This window comes from Zootoca vivipara, chromosome 1, assembly GCF_965207765.1.
Source record: "Zootoca vivipara chromosome 1, rZooViv2.hap1.1, whole genome shotgun sequence".
NCBI classification, from domain to species: Eukaryota; Metazoa; Chordata; class Lepidosauria; order Squamata; family Lacertidae; genus Zootoca; species Zootoca vivipara.
Genome location: NC_142582.1, coordinates 38,199,458 through 38,215,858, shown reverse-complemented (window position 1 = coordinate 38,215,858; position 16,401 = coordinate 38,199,458).

Genomic DNA, 16,401 nt, shown 5'->3' with positions numbered 1-16,401 from the left:
TTTATTTTACATATATACGGTACAAACAGCACAGTTACAACTCATGCGGCCGAGTCTGATGTTTCAGATTCGGGGAGTAGCTTTTTTCGACTCCTCCTCCAGCACATTAAGCGGGGAAATCTCGAGAGAGACGTCTCTGATCCCTACGTTTTAACACTCTCCTTTCCTGTGCTGAAGGCACAGTCTCTCTCTCTGTCTCTGAACAGCCTGTGTGGCGTTGAGGCTCCCCTCCAGCATCAGAGAACCTTGACATCTCTTGGCTGGACTCCACTCTCTCCACCTCTGCCTCTTCCGTCACTTCCTGATTTCCTTCTTCTGACTGTTCCAGTTCTGACTCTCCTCCTCTTCCTCCCCACCACCACTCGATGGCGTCTCCTGGCTGTCCCGTGACAAGAAGATTGTTGGTTATTTAATTTATTACTATTATATTTTTACTCCCAAGGAGCGGCACGTGTGTGGGATTTTCTACCTCAGGTGCCAAAATGAATTGGCTGGGTTGGGTTATTACGCACCTTCACTCTGGCAAGTTTGCTATTCTGCCTTAGGCTGCAAAATGCCTTCAGCATAAAAGTTAAGCCTGTTTAATTCCACATCAATTTCTGCGGGAGAGTGAAGCACAAGCCTAACTCTGTCCCTTTGAAGCCGCTGTGATCTGAAATTCTTTTTACTAGGTCAATTATATTCAAAATGCACATGCCATTTGCCTGACAGGGAGAAGTATTCATAATTTACCACATTATCACAAGTCCTATTATGTCATGGTAATAGCACCTAGTTAGAATGCTTCCCTTGAACCCCCTCACTCAAAGAAACAAATGAGGGGGTTGTGGGTTTCCAAGCACTGCCTACACTCCTTGGTGGTAATGTGATGTAAAGGGGTCCTATGCATTTAGGATTCCTACACATGATGAGGATCCTGAACCAGTTAGGTTCCTCAGTTGCATGGAGAAGCTCAGTGCATGTAGGGTTGCCATACGTCCGGGAATTCCCGGACATGTCCTGTTTTGGGGTGCCTACATGCCTATCCAGGGGGGATTTTACATTTTAAAGCAAATGTTCTAGATTTTTGGGGTTGCTGTTTTTGTTGTTGTTGTTGTTTTAAAAGTGTGCATGGGCAGCTCTGGTTCAGGCTCTGGCTTTGGTGTGCTAGGCCTGGGCTCTGGCACGGGCACCCCAGCCACAATGGTGGCAGAAGGGCTATCGGGCAATTGCCCTAAAAAACCTCTACATCTTTTTGTGTCTGGAATTCTGCCTCTTGAAGTATGGCCACCCTAAGTACATCTAAACATGAATGGCATTCAGGTGTGTCCTTCACCCACCCACCCACCAAACAGTGCCAGCAGCTGCATTGGCACTGGGGGCCAAGCTTGGCCCTCTCACACTGGATAAATGCCTGAGGCTCCCCCTGCCCTCCTGAGTGTACCTTCCTTAGAGAATCATGAATCCATGTTTTGAAATGTAATTGAAGTTTTTAACTTGAGTCCTAACTTGGGTGTCCTAAAATCAGAACTTGTCGGCGCCATGTTGTCATACTATAGCCTGATGTATTATGTACTATGCCCTGATAAGGGCTCTGCATGTGCGGTCAGGATTGTATATGAGAAGGATAAGAGATTGTAGGCTTCTTTATATACATATGGGCTTCTTTATATACATTAAAATAGTAACCTGTGTAATTTTAGGGAATGGATGGAAGTTGATTTGGCTTTGTTTAGTCTTTCCAGAGGAAACACTTTCCCCCTGGTAATTGCTGTGCGGAGACTATAAACTCTTATCTTGGAAAAATGAATATGAATGATGGTAAACAACTTTTTTTTTTAAAGTAAGTAAGTGTGTTCCTTCGTTTATTGCCCCTGTAGTACTTTTCCGTTTTAAGTTACTGTACAAGAAAAGCTATTTTTGTTAGCTGGTGCTTGTTCTGCATATAGCAACAATAGCCCTCAGGCAACTGAAAGCAAAATGCTTACATGTGTTTGTCGCAGAACAAGCCCGATTGTATTTTCAGCTTTATTTGTGTTAATGAGAAATAGCTCCATTAACACCAGTGAAGTAAGTGATAGCAAGATAAGCAAAAGCAGAATTTTCTTGTCAAATTTTCTTGTCAAAATAGACAGGGAGAGGTGTGTATGTCAGGGGAGAGGGAGACATTGTAATGTATGAATCTTACATAGTGCATTTTTTGTTGTTGTTATTCAGCCAGGAAACGCTTATGTAAAAATGCTCTGTAGCCCTGCCAAACTAATTCAGTTGCTTGGAGTTTGTATTCCCCAAAGAAGTGCAATACAGAGGGCCCTACAGGAAAGGACATCTGTCCACTATCCTTCTAAGGGCAAGAGGCATAAATCCTGATCAGGGGAAATGCTTACCTTAAACCTTGTTTGATTGGCACGTACTGACTTGTCATATCAATCCAGCTGTTAAGACACTTGTCATTTTTGTCAGGTCGAGCTGCATTACACATGCTGGCCTTACTGCTTTGAGGAACGGAGCCACCTGAATAAGCAAGGCACTGAATGCATATTACAAAACGTACCTGGCATTTTGTCTTACAAGGACAGCGGATTCCAGAGTCTTTAAAAGAAAAGGGAACAGGAGTGGGCTTCCTGGTAGAACTAGAGTAGCTCTCCCCTTTCTGAACGATGAATGTTTTCAGAAGAAAGAATTACTCATATTGCATTAAAATATAAATAGTGTTGAAAGGGATATCAAGGGTCATGTATCCCAACTCCCTGCAATGCTGGGGGTATTACCTGTATGTATTACCTATAGAGCAGGTGTGTTGGATCCTCAGAGCTGAAGGCAAAATGTAGCCCTTCAGGTCCACATCCCAGTCCCAGTCCATACACCACCGACCCTGTTTTGCACCCTCCATGGATGTTTTTGCCTGGTTCAAATGTGTCCTTGAACTCTAAAATGCTTCTTGCTTGACTTGATGGAGGATAGAGAGGGCTGTGTATGGAAACTAGCCTACAGTATAAAGGTAGAATTAGTTATCATCTTTTTTCTGCCCACCTTTGCTTCTGGCTGCACCCACCACTTCCATATTTTCCCAGAAAGTAGCCCACAGGAAATGTGGCCCTGGCACTGGGGGGGGGGGAGTGCATAGGTTTCTGGTGTGGCTTATCCTAAACATTAGATTATCAGATTATCCAACTGGATGGGCACACACATGCAGTGCACCTTCCTACATTGGTGTGGATAACTGTGTTGCTAGAATCAGCCATGCATAAGGCAGCCTCACCTTCTCTCAGGTAATGGCTCAGAAACCTTTGGAGGGCAGTCTTCTATTTTCTGACAAAGCTTGGTGCTGGCCAGCTGGAAAGAGGCCTGCCAGCTCAACTCTTTCCAAGCAACTTGGAGGACAGCCATTGATTCTCAAAGTTGAGGAAATTGGTGATAGCTGCAGTTGTCTAAGGCAGGCACCCCCAAACTCGGCCCTCCAGATGTTTTGGGACTACAACTCCCATCATCCCTAGCTAACAGGACACATGGTCAGGGGTGAAGGGAATTGTAGTCCTAAACATCTGGAGGGCTGAGTTTGGGGATGCCTGGTCTAAGGGATAAAGATGTGGTGTGGTGCTGCAGTTGCCTACCCACCTTTCCCTTTCCCTTTCCCTTTTACTATTGCTGCTTCCTTTCAGCCTCCTCTACAGGTTATGTTATGTCTGGGACGTTGCTGCATCTGCCTCAGCAGCTGGATTCCATCTAAATACAAGTTGGGATGGGGAATTTGTGCCCCTAAGACTAATTTCATGCAGCCGTAATTTCATGTGGCTTGCAGAGCTGGTGTAGAGCAGAGAGAGAGAGATGCAGTGGGGTGGCACATAGAAAGGAGGGGATGAGGTGTGTGAAGAGAGAGAAGGAATACAGTTCAATAATGTTGAAAACTCCACCCGCTATCAGCTCCGGCTCCACTCACCTTATGGTTGCTATCACTTACACTTCACAGGGAAAAGTTTTGTCACCTCTGAATTAAACCAGTGTCCTATAACTGGCAAGTGCCATAAAGACCATGGAGTCCTCTTCATTTGCCCCAACAACCCACAAATGAGCTTTGGTAATCCAGTGGATAAAGCATTCATGGAATAAAAGGCAAGGTTGTCCCTGGGCATTCCTCCTCCTGGTTCCAGCCTAAGAAGACCTTTACATTGGCTATGCAGAAGAGAAAAGTGTTTCATTATTTAGAGAAGCTATAGTGTTGGCCTTGGGGAAGTTTTCAGTAATCCTGCAAGAGACTTGCATATATTTCTCATTACATTGGAACCCTTGCCCCTACCCAGTTTTTGGAAAGTCTGTGGTGCTGGCAGACGGGACTTGAAGCTGGCTCCAGCAATCCTAAACCAGCCAAGATTGCTGCAGACACCAGTTTGGGCTTCATTGGAAGTGTTGAGGCAGAGGGAAGGTAAAGTGTGTGTGTGTGTGTGTGTGTGTGTGTGTGTGTGTGTGTAAGAGACATGGGGGAGAGGAGATACTTGTTTGTATGCATGTGTGTGCATGGGCATGTCTGACTATGACCACCAACCACCACTACATGTGGTCCTGAGAGCCAAAAGGGTTGCTCATCCTAGCTGAAAACAATAACCCTTTCTCCAAGTCAAAAACTAATGAAATTTACACCGGCCTTATTAGGAACCAGCATTGGGTCAAGAGCTGGTGTAATAGAAAGAGAAGAATGCACAAACTGAGCAGACCAACTACAGTATGAACAAGTCTGGAGGCTGAGAAAATCAAGAGAGAAAACCAAAAAGAATTATTCATGACTGTAGGAAATAGTTATTAGGAGAGTAGAAGGTACTTTAACAGAGTCCTTGCTGCCCATGGTATACAGACTCATTCATTTTGTTCCATGTGTTCTGTGGCCAAAAAGGTTTTCCAAGCAGTACAAATCCCTGCAAAATATGTTCAGAAGAAACGATAGTGGGATGAGTAAGTTTATCATCGGCAAGAGCACTGCTGTCCTTCTGTGTTCAGCACTCTCTGGAGAAAAGAAAACAAGCACCCTGCCCCTGAAGGCCAGCCTGAGGCATTTTGCTGCCTGAAGCAAAGTGCAAGTTGGTGCTCCCCCCCCCCAATTCCTGTTTTTTGTATGGAAGTTGGCTGGAATGGAAGTTAAACTACACTTCAATACCAGCAATAGGTTGGCATGCTGCAGCACACCTGAGGGCAGAAGACTAGAGAGTGCAGTACAAGCCCTGTGGCACTCACAACTCTTATCATGGGCTCAGGAGAAACACCCTTGGGGGCGGTTTCCACTGCCCCCCTCCCACACCTGCTTGTCTGAGGCAGGCTCCTCACTCTGCCTAAGGATAGGGCCATTCCTGTTGTCTGCATCCAAGCAAGGCTGAACTTGGTCTCTTTCTAACGATTGATGGCATAATTATTCAGACACCCTCTGTCTTTGCATGAGCTTCTGGTTCAAATGCAATGTCTTCTATGCCTAAGTGTGCTCTGAGCTCCTGTAAAAATGACTGCATGCACCCGACAATCACTCATTTCTCTCCATCCACGGGCAACTTCCATTATGTACTTTCATATAAAATTTGATAAATGAAAAGATTGAATAGGTAATCATTAATGCCGTGCACTTGCATAGATAAGGATTAAAGTAAGAAAGCATGAAGTCATTCATTTTGAGCTGCCAAGATTATTTTTATGGGTTTGAATTAGAATCAGGATATTTAGAGTAAGAAGACCCTATCCTGTGATGATTATTGAGAGAAATTTATACAGGGTGGCAGCAGTTTATCTTTGGAACCACAAGGGAATAAAGTTAGGTGCACATTTAATGTTTTGATACATAAATTATTTGTGTGGTCCTGAGCATCTTTCCCCAGAAGTAAGCATCGTAGATTTGAAAGATTTTTACGTCTTAGCATGCTTAAGATTATAACTTTCATAATGCTTTCACATTATTTATGCAGTAGTAAATATATTTTAAATGATGTTTGGAAAAGTGAGTCTTTACAGATGCAAAATAATAAGAGTAGCTTGTGTGTGTAGTCTGTCGGTCCATGTGTGAGCCAGAGCAGAATCATGCAAAAGTAGATTAGGACACAAAGATGTCTTATTGAAGATCTCAGCGTTTTTGGTGGTAACTCCAGATTTGATCCGAGCTATGACTTTGGGACAGGGTTGTTTAGATCTCTCTCCTAATACGTTCTTTTCCTCTAGTCTAAATTGCTCCCGAAGCTGTTAGTAGGGCTACCAGTTTAGGGCAAGTTGAAGTGGGAAAGTGTATTAAACAAAGGGATCGCTGTAAATGCAAGCAAACTTCCAAGTGAGAAGAGTACACATTACTGAGCTGCTTGACCCAGCAGTTTGACTTGGTTTAAGGCAGCTCCCTTTGTTCCTGAGTCCGTAGCATATTAGAGAAGGGCTCTAGTTGAGCCTAATCCATGGCATATAATCCTAGAATGGTAGCATTGGAAGGGGCCCTGAGGGTCATCTGGTTCAAATCCCTGCAGTGCAGGAATCTCCATGACATATGGCCACCACCCTCTGTTTAAAAACCTCCAATGAAGGCGAGTCCACCATCTCTCATGGAAGTTCATTCACAGATCTTACAGTCAGAAAGTTCTTCCTGATGTTTAGTTGCAGTCTCCTTTTTTGGGACTTGAAGCCATTGGTTGGGGTCCTACCCTCCAGAGCAGAAGAAAAAAGCTTGCTCCATCTTCCATGTGACAGCCCTTTAGATATTGGAAGATAGGAGGAACATTCAGTCATGTGATACACCCTACCTCCATTCTGATGCATGTCAGATTGAGATTTACTCTCTCCTCCCCAGTGAGCACTAAGCATTAAATGTAAGATAAACTGGTGTTTGGGCATCTATCACACTGTTACGCTATATGCATTTAGCAGATTGAAGTGCATTATGTCCTGTGACATGAACCTGAAAATGATTGTGTTTAAACAGATGCCGGCTTCTGACAAGGATGCCGTGCTTTCTAAAAACCTCTTTGAAATCGCATTTGAAAAGTTGCAAGTGTTCCTTGAAGTGTAGTTAATAGCCATTACATTTTCTTGACAGTACTGTTCAAGATAATGTGGGAGCTCTATTATTCAGAGCTAGTTATCTATCATTTACTAGTTTTTTAAAAAAACAACACCCCAAAAGCCCAACAACAGAAAATGATAAATGAACATATTCCCCCAATGGTATTTGAAAACATTTGATTTAATTTGTTGGTGACGTAGAAGAACAAAGATGCAATGGAAAGATTACTGCTGCTGATGTTCAATTCATGACTGCCTACAGATTTATGCATGTTCTTTTCTTATCAAAGGAATGCTGTAGAAATGCAGGTGTGGTTTATGTTGCTTTCAGAGGCAGCCATGACAATTCTGTAAGCTTTAGCTTTCCTTAGAAATGGATATGTGGAATTAGTGCTCATATAAGCTATTCAATTAAACCATGTTGGCCTGCAGTAGCAAGCTCTTTACTGTTGAAATTTTATGCAAATACCTGTATTTGGAGTGTGCGAGAGATGAAGGAAACCACCTTTGAGTATTTTTGTTCAGCTTGTGTAAAATGATAGCTCTGTGCAGAAAATGCATCTGCAGCTTTGTAGCACCAGATGAAACAGATGAATGGCTCTGCGGTCAAAAGTATGTACATTAAGGGAAAGAAGAAGGTGATGATGATGTATTGTAAACACAAGCAGAAGTTATCTTCATAGTTTTGCCTTTAGGAAGGCATCATCTAAGAAGATAAAATGAGAAACAACCAGAGACCATCTCCAACAGAGGACTGCACACACACAGTAAATTGCTGGTGTCTGTTGATACCACAGATACCACAAACATGATAGTATCTGGGGTGATCTGTATTGTATTCACCTGTGCAGAACACAAGGTCCGCACCTGGGTTGGTATATACATGACTCCCATTAAACACTTATCAAAACCACATCCCTGTTATCCAAGAATCCAGGGTTTGTGAATTGGCTCCCATGCTGCTAGGTGATCGCATGTGTGTTTGAGAAAGTGGGGCATTTTTATAATTATTCCATAAACTGAGGTGATAGGTCATGGAACAGTAAGGAAGAAGAGGAAATGTGGAAGGATATCTATCTATCTATCTATCATCTATCTATCATCTATCTATCTATCTATCTATCTATCTATCTATCTATCTATCTATCTATCATCATCTATCATCACACAATAGTTAAAACTTACATAGTAGTTCCCCCCCCCCCCAAAGAGCTCAGAGTGGCTTCTCCAGCATTTCCAAGGAGTGTTCTCAAGTGGAGACTGGTCTTGCTTACAACCAGTCCAGGGGTTGGCCCTGGCTGTCATCTGTCAAGTGTTGGCCTTATGCGTAGCATCAGAAAGGAGGATAGGAACAAAAACTAGAAATGGTTCTCCTTTTCTGCCATTGGCTCTGGCTCCAGCTACTGTTGATCTCCCTGCCTTCTGCCTTACCAGTCCCAGTGGACACCAGCCGCCACCAGGTCCTATTCAGGCAAATACCAGAGCTAAACCAGCCTAGCCTCAACTGTAGGGTGAATCTGGGCATTAAATGTGATTAAAATGTTCTGATAATGCACCTTGGGTGCATTACCTTAGTCTTTCCTTTTTTGGCAACTCTCTATGAATGGGAAAGTAAATTTCTGAAGCAGGGGTTCTCCTACTTGAACCCTACTTAGGCGATGGGGACATGCAAACAAGACAAAGGTGATGCGCCCGATCTCATGGAACCTGGCTGTGCATCCCTCCCTCCCATGAACACCCAAACAGGGCCGAGCTCTTTAGCATGTGATTTCTGAACCAATCTAATCACCACTGGCAACACAGACTATCCTTCCACTTCTTTTGACACTTAAATAAGCTCATCAGTTGAACGGGTGGCAGGGATTTAACAAGTCTCTTGGCTCTAGTAATTTTGTGCTTCCCTTGCCTTCAGGATCATTGTACTTACTTGTCAAATGCCAAGAAAGGTCTGGAAACCCCTGTAGCAGCCAGCCTTGAGAACTGGTATAATTATTACATATTTATTCATACCCCACTAAATAATTTATACCCTGACAGGGGCTCAAGGTGGCTTACAGATAAAATAAGAACATGGAAACGGGAGTTCCAGTGTCTTTTTGTGTCTCGTGTAGGTCTGCATCAGTCTGTTGATGCAAAGTATGTCCTAGAATTAAAAGTAGCACTAGTGCTTAAATGCATTTGCCAGTTGTAGTTACTCATTTTTATTTATCGCATCTATATGCCACATTTTGCCTCAGCTAAATGTGGTGTACATTGTTCTTCCCTCTCAATTTTATCCTTGCCAGCCCTGTGAGGTAGGTTAGGCTGGATAAATGTGTCTTTGTCACAAATGCCTACTTTGGTATAGTTATAGTCTTGTTTCAAATGCATTTGCTGTTTCTGTGGGGGTTTTAAAAAAACTGTTTTTAATCGCCTGGTGTGTAAATGGGTGAACTGAACTCTTGGTTCTTCAGCTGAAAGTGCAGACAAGTCAATAGTGAGTCTTTCCCCCTTTTGTTCAAATGCTGTACTGTGCAAACCCAAGAGAAAGGCACGTCTGCTCCTGGAAGAGAACTGTCAGTTAACATTCTGGCCACCACAGTAGTTGCTGCTCTTGGGCTCTTAGAGATTTACAGCCACAAATTTACGACTGAGCCTGAAGTCTCAGCTCCCTAGTTTTTCTTCTTTCTTTTTCCCCTGCCTTCCCTCATTTCTCAACTTCTCTTTGCCCTTTACACGCACACAAAATTCTTGGCTGAAGGAGAAAACATACCATCCCCCAAAAGAAGAAAGACATTTTAGCAATTGAACTTTGAAGTCCAGTTCTTTTGTCCCTTTCTTGCCTTCACCCCACCCCGAGTGAAAACAGGAATCCAATGCCGACTAACTTAGTCATGTTCATTAATTTCGGTTTGTTTTCTCTGAGTAAAACTTCACCACCTAAGTTCTTTGGAAAGATAGCTCAGTTGGTTCAAGTGAGATGCTGATAATGACAAGGTTGCAGGTTCGATTCTTGTAGGGGACAGCTGCATATTCCTGCATTGCAGAGGGTTGGACTAGAATCAGACATCCCCAAACTTCGGCCCTCCAGATGTTTTGGACTACAATTCCCATCATCCCTGACCACTGGTCCTCTTAGCTAGGGATCATGGGAGTTGTAGGCCAAAACATCTGGAGGGCCGCAGTTTGGGGATGCCTGGACTAGATGATCCTAGGGATCCCTTCCAACTCTGCAATTCTGTGAACTTGATTTCTCATCATTTGGTGCTGACTGTTGAATGAGCTTTTCTGTGAAGTATCGTGTGTGCTGATAATAAATTTCTCTGAGTTGGCTCACATGCAAACCACCACCTGATTCTGCAGTCATCAGTAAAGCTTGAGTTGACTGAAACTCTGCATAATTCATAGCTGCCAAGTTATCCCTTTTTTTAAGGGATTTTCCCTTATGCTGAATAGGCTTCCTCACGAGAAAAGGGAAAACTTGGCAGCTATGATAATTGGTGTAATTTGGATTTGCTTTGAGTGAAATGTGCTACAGTGGTAGCACATTTAACTTGAGGAAGCACAAGCCCACTATCATTTATTCAGGAGAACCCCGAGTGGTTCCCACCAAACATAGATCTTAGAGAGTGACTGCAGAACAGAGGATTCCCCCTCAGGGACAAGTGAGTCACATTAATGCATTCCTAATTAATCCTCTGGAATCAGTGTCATGTCTGATGGTCATATCTGATGCAGGTAACAGCTCTTACTCTGCTATTGATTTATGTCTTAGAAGGAACAGGTTCCCTTCAGCAAGCATACCTTTGCCTTAATTGAAGTAATTATTCTTGTTTGCATTTTCTGAGAAATCCAAACCAGTTTCTTTCAGCAAGAACCTGGTTCCCTTTGCAAACACTCAGATTAGTAGAATGCACTTTGTGACCATGCTGCACCTCTGTGGTGGGGAATTCAATTGCTCTAACTTATGACAACTAGTACCTGTGTCCTTTGTTATATACATCACTTATGTTTTCATTTGGGCCCCTGTGAAAGTTGATCTCCATCGTGTGCAATTGTTGGGGAGTATGTATGTGTAGGAATCTTTCCCATGTTCTCCCTTGTCAACATACCCTGACCCTGTGGATCACTGTGGGAGCCATCTCTTTTACTTCAGTCCTAGCTACATTCCTCCTTGCCTCACATTCCCATTTTACAGACAAATGCACCAATTTCCTTTTGCTGTTCATTACTTGCATCTCCAGTATTGGATTCAAAGGTGACTTTTGTGAGTAGAAGAGCACTACCACTTGTTAAAGGCAGCTTGATTGATTTCTCTCTCCACCACAGCCCACCTGCTTCCCATCCAGTGCTGTTCTGGAGGGTCCACTTACCACCAGAAGAAGCTTCTGGGGACACAGTGGGCTATTGTGGGTGACGGAACCAAAAAAGTTCTACTGCAGAAGCAAAGATTAACTTGCTCTTCTCTGGCTCTTTGCTGAGACTACCAGTTCAGGAGCTTCTGGCAAGACATAACCAGATATCTTAATTGAGAACATGTAGAAGGAAATGTTGTTCTGGGCCATTTATTGCCACCTATGTTTAAAGTTTCTAAAAAACTTACCCAGATGACCAGATCCTTCCCATCTTGACTCTTCAGATTATTCTGTAAACCCTTTTAATCTTCCAAAGTGTCAGGTTCCATGTGCATAAAATAGTAGAGTGTGATTGCCTCAAAGTCATATGGGTTGTTGTCATCACTAATCCACATAAAATGTGAATCCCTCCACACCATTCAAAATAATTTTAAAGTCAAATTCCTGTTGTCCAACTTAAAGAATGCATTTCAGGAGATAAATATGCAAGATTCCTATATGAAATGTTCTCCCTACTCCCCACCCCACTCCACCCCAAAAAACACTGTTACCATTGAAGGCATGCATCTGGGGTTGGGGCTGGTGACTGCCCTATCTGAAAGAACTGAAATAATAATTGTGTTGTTCTTTGATTGTCTAAATGCATACCGTGTTTCCCCCTTTTTAAGACACCGTCTTATAACTTTCCCCCCCTCAAAAAACACAGGGTGGCTTACTTTCGGTGGGATGTCTTATTTTTTTATTACCGGTACGGTTTTTACGGTTCAGGGCGCTGGCTCAGGGCGCTGCTGGGCTGTCTTGAGTGCTCGGCGCTGCAGCAGCCCCCAGTTCCGGGTGGCGGGGTGGCAGGCGTCTTTGGCCAGGCAGAGGCCGCTGGCTCATGCACTCCGCCCGCCGCTGCAGGGCGCTCCAAGCTCCTTGGCCGGGCCAGGCAAGGAAGAAGCAGTGAGCCCAGCAGTGGCGGCAAGCACGGAAGTGGCAGGGATGGCGGTGGACGAGAAGGCAGAGCGCGGGGATGCAGCCAGCAAGGCGGGAGCGCGATCAGCTGTTAAGCAGAGCTCTTGGAGCGCCTCATCATAGCTGATCGCGCTCCTGCAGTGCTGGCTGCATGGAGTGACTCTGTGAGTGGAGGTGCCTGTGGAGGTTGGTTTCCGCGGCGCGGAAGTATGGCTTATTTTCGGGGTATGTCTTATATTTCTCAAATACTTAAAAACCCTGCCATGGCTTACTTTATGACTACGTATTAAAAAAGGGGAAACAGGGTACTTCTATAGGAAATCAATTTATCATTGTGGAAGCAGAAAAAAAATCTTTTTATCTTGCTGAATAGTGCATTTCCCATCTTGAAAGAAACTTCCCATAACATTTTTTAGGGTTAAAGATTACATCAATAGCGCATGGAACCAACTGGGAGGTAACAGGGTTTTAAATGTCACGGGCTGCAACACAACCCAGATTAGGCTTGCCTGAACTCATTAGAATCAATGCGTTTGAATAACAGAGAAATCGGTATAGGATTTTGGCTTCTGAATTTATTCCAAATGTTTGTGAATGGTGTCATAAAACAACTCTCCTGACTTCAACCAACTCTTTCACTATAAAGGATCTGCAAACAGACATTTTAAAAGAACTCTATATATTGCTCAACAAGTCTCTTGTTAGCCACTCCGGATACAAGGGCTGGTTAGTATATTGAATAACAGCATATCAGTCTGGAGTTGCATAGCTTGGCGCCGTCTATCATTGTAAACCTCCTTATGAACCTCGGATGAAGGACATTTAATGAACAAGGAATTGCAGTGGCACCTCAGGTTAAGTACTTAATTGCTTCCAGAAATCCGTTCTTAACCTGAAGCGTTCTTAACCTGAAGTGCACTTTCCCATTGAAAGTAATGGAAAAGTGGATTGATCTGTTCCAGATGATGAAAAATACCCCCTAAAACAGCAATTTAACATGGATTTTACTGTCTGAGACCATCGATGCATAAAATGAAGGCAATAATCAATGTACTGTACTATAAAATAAATAAGAGTACTGTAGATGAAAAAAAATTAACATTATTATTTTTTCTTACATGCACTGATGATAGTCATTGTTTGGATGGGGGGCTTTTATCCATTTCTGCAGTCACACAATCAACCAGTAGCTGAACTGGGCTCCACACGACCCCCAAAACAATGGCCGAAGGCAGAGTCCCCCAAAGGTCCCCCAAACGAAGGAGCAAAGCAGAAATCCCTTGCAAATCCCTTGCAGGATCCCAAAATTTTCCACTCCCTCCCTTCCACAGGGTAGGTGGGCTTACCTGGCTAGATGCCACCCATCTTTCTACAGCTGGGGGTAGGGCAAGGGTTGGTAAACGGCTTTTCGGCCCAGGCTTATCTTTGTTTTCTTAACAGCTACACTGCTATTGGTCTTCGTTACCTAACTTTGGGGCAGGGATGCGACCTGCTGGGCATCCTGCGGAAGTTGGGGCCTGGCTCTGGGCATTTGTGGAGGCCTCTGAGAGCTCCCACGGCTGGAGCCCAGTTGCAGAGCCTCCGTAAGCCCTGCGGATGTCCAGCTTGGCTCCGGGCAGCGGTGAGGCCTCCGAGAGCTCAGAACACTCACTTCCAGGTTAAAAACGTTTGTAACTCGAAAAAAAAGTAACTCGAGGCGTTTGTAACCAGAGGTACCACTGTACTGGGTACTTGATAGCAGAGAGTGAACTGGTTTTGTAAATTACCTGGTGTCAGGTTCTGGAAGATACTAGTATCATGTTACATGGAACCAGGCAGAGGGTTTTCTCAGCAGGGGCACCCTCCCTGTGGAATACACTCCCATTAGAGCGCAAGGAGATAAATAACTCTACAACTTTTAGACGTCATCTGAAATCAGGAGGTTTTCAATGTTTGATGTTTTATTATGTTTTTATATGTGTTGGAAGCTGCCCAGAGCGGCCAGATGGGTGGGATATAAATTTTATTTTATTTTATTGTTTTGTTTTGTTTTGTTGTGCTTGGACAGGATAAAGCACTTCTAAATGCAGACATCTATCAGATAGATTGTTAAGAAATCTAGATCTCTGTTCTAGCACTATAATGGATAGCATATTTAGTTATGCTTGCACCTAACTTGCACCTAAATATTAGCAAGATAAAGGAGATGGTGTTGGAACTTTTGGAGGAAGAGAGGGAAACTAGCCCCGTTGTATATCGGGGGGGGGGGCGCGTTGTGTGGAAAGAGTCTCTTCCTTTAAATTCCTGGGAGTTTACCTTAGTGAAGACCTCATTTGGAAAAACAATATAACTCAGGTTGTTAGGAAGGCCCAACAGACACTCCATTTCCTCAGGGTCTTGTGAAAGAACAATGTTAAACAACAATTGATGAGCTCCTCTTACCGGTCCACAATAGAAAGTGTCCTCTCATATTGTATCACAGTGTGGTATGTTGGCTTGACAGCCACGGACAGAAAGTCTTTACAGAGGGTGGTGAACACAGCACATGATATCATGGGCTGTCCCCTGAGCCTGCTAGATGACATCGCAAGGGATCGTTGCCTTAGTAGAGTGAGAAAAATTCTCAGGGACGATTCACACCCCGGCCAGCACCTCTTTAATCTTCTACCCTCGGGCAGGAGATACAGAAGTATAATCAGTCGTACCAACAGGCTAAAAAACAGTTTATAACCATGGGCTGTTAGGCTGCTGAACGGAAAGTAATATAGTACAACTGACTTTTGGGTTTGGTGTGTTGTGTGACAAGCACACAGAATGCAATGAGATTGAGTGTGTGGAGGGGAGGGAGGCTCGGTTAATTTCATTGTACACAGGTTGTACATTGACAATAAAGGTATTGTTTATTATTATTATTATTATTATTATTATTATTATTATTATTATTATTATTTGTAAACTTTCTATCTTGCCCTTCATTGTAAATGATCACAGGTGAGGTTGCAACACTTAACAAATTGGCATAGTCCGATCATTTAAAGTTGGAACAAAATGCACCGTATTGTTTTGTACAATTGTGGGTTTTTTGGGAGGGTGTAATGGAGAACATTGCAGAACCCTGCAGCCACAGAAGTAGTTTGATGAAGGAAGGATATCTGAGACATTCTACAGCTTTTCTGTAGGTGATATAGAGTAGGTGATAGAGTAGGGAGGCAAAACAGAAAACTGTAGAACTAAAGGGGCAGGCTTCCCATGTCTCTGTAAGCAATAGATGTGTTATTTCCATTTCTCAGAAACAGAGCAAATGTGCCTTCGTACATACTACCAATAATATGCAGTGTTCAGAAATGGCCACCCATGAGATTTAATGCAGCTGACCCTCAAGACTGGTTGTACTTTGTATATGGATTGAATATTAATTAGTAGCAATGTGAACATCAAGGGTATGTGCTCTGCATAGTGCTAATAAATCTGTCAGTACCCCTCATCAGAGCTATACAAGTGCATTAGAAGACTAATGACAGGACTCCACCATGCATGGGTGTTATCCCATTTGCTGATATTAAACAGAATGACAGGAGTACCTTTTGTAGGCCAGCCAGCTTGTAGGAGCAATATGCTTGCATCAGTGGCTCCCTCCCACTTTGGCTTGCACAGCAGGGGCTGTCATTCCATTCAAACAGCAGCTTCCCAAAACTTAATCTACAGCTGCTTCCAGCACACGAAGGCAGCTTCCAGTACAGAGGCAGCTTCTAGTATTACCAAGGAAAACATCTTTTTGAAAAACTCCTGCTGATTCTTTGGGGGCCTGAGGTTTTCCTCTTGAAATAGAACAGGGATGAATGAAAAATTACATGCGACTTAATCTGCTCCTTCCAGGGTTGTTATATTTCTCAACCTTCATTCTTAACTTAGAGCCATAATGATATTTGTAGGATCTTATAATTGGAGGGAGTTGTGGCTACACATCCCCTTGTTGGTAATAGGAAGAGGATTCATATCTAAACCCACAAGCTATTTTAACCATCAAATCCTACAATAGGCTATTTCAGTGGGTAAGTGGTACTACTGAAAGTGTGGCGTGGTTGTTGGACAAGGACCAGGAGACCCAGATTCAGATAAGGAAAGCTTATTGGGT